Source organism: Ahaetulla prasina, chromosome 6 (genome assembly GCF_028640845.1).
Source record: "Ahaetulla prasina isolate Xishuangbanna chromosome 6, ASM2864084v1, whole genome shotgun sequence".
Taxonomy (NCBI): domain Eukaryota; kingdom Metazoa; phylum Chordata; class Lepidosauria; order Squamata; family Colubridae; genus Ahaetulla; species Ahaetulla prasina.
The window spans coordinates 93,487,104-93,488,548 of NC_080544.1; positions in this window are offsets into that span (position 1 = coordinate 93,487,104).

Consider the following 1,445-nt stretch of genomic DNA (forward strand, 5'->3'; position numbering starts at 1 on the left):
AAGCCCCTTCATTACATCATCACCTAGCACAGTTCAACCAAGCTTGACTCAGAAAACCTACAAGGTTAGCTATGGTCCCTACAGCAGCCAGTAGCTTGCCTCAGGAACAGGAAGCTCCAAGGTGGGGCCCAAGAGAGGCTATAAATCTCTCTCCCTCTCTCACCCATGTGTTCATTTGCCCAGGACCCAAAAAAACCATGTGGTCCTGTCCACCATTAATCTCCATGTTTCCATTGTCTTTCTTCCCACTTGGAACTAAAGCCAGATGGACATTTCTTCCAATCCTTCCTTCCTTCCTTCCTTCCTTCCTTCCTTCCTTCCTTCCTTCCTTCCTTCCTTCCTATTTTTTCAAGAGATCCCTGTTTTTGTGGTCTTCTCTGATGAAGAAAACATTCATGTCTGTTTTCAAGAATTCTCTGCTTCTGCAATGTAGAGACTATCTGTGAGCCATCACACTCTCAAAACTAAGCCACCTATTACTAGATCAGTAAACTAGTACTAGATAAAAACAAAGAACAGAGGAAAATTTCAACATATGTTGAAAAGATCACTTTAGCCCTTTACTAAAAGGAAAGAAGCGCAAGAACCGAATATTGATCACAGTGTAAGTAGAGCTAGCATTTGATATGTAACAGTTATTGGAATGGCTTCATAGTTAGAATAGAATAGAATAGAATAGAATAGAATAGAATAGAATAGAATAGAATAGAATAGAATAGAATAGAATAGAATAGAATTTTTTTATTGGCCAAGTGTGATTGGACACACAAGGAATTTGTCTTGGTGCATATGCTCTCAGTGTACATAAAAAGACAAGCTACATTCGTCAAGAACCATAAGGTACAACACTTAATGATAGTCAAAGGGTACAAATAAGCAATCATATTAGGAAATAGTCAATATAAATTGTAAGGATATCAGCAACAAGGTTACAATCATACAGTCATAAGTTGGAGGAGATGGGTGATAGGGACGATGACAAGATTAATAGTAGTGCAGACTTAGGGAATAGTTTGACAGTTTTGGGGGAATTATTCGTTTAGCAGAGTGATGGCATTCAGGAATCTGTTTATCTGTATCTTTGGATCCTGGCAAATATTTTTTTTCCCAGTATTTTGTCTTACAAGCTGAGAAAACCCGGCAATTGCCAGAATAATTTTAAATTTTGAACTTTTTACCGATAAATCTATTGGAAAATCCGCAAACACTTATTTGGATCACTCTCCTTGCCCATTACATTTATATGTATATATTTCCCATTGGCTGAACTGCAGTGACAATAGCTAAAATCACATTGATGTATGTCATGATTTCTTTTTTGTTTTGTAATAATTAGAGGATACACAAAAGTGATGCACCAGAGGCTTAAGAAAAGCAGTAAGCCAAGCAACTGTCTGCTTTTTATTGGTTCTACTTCCACAGAGAAATTACAAGAATTTATGAAC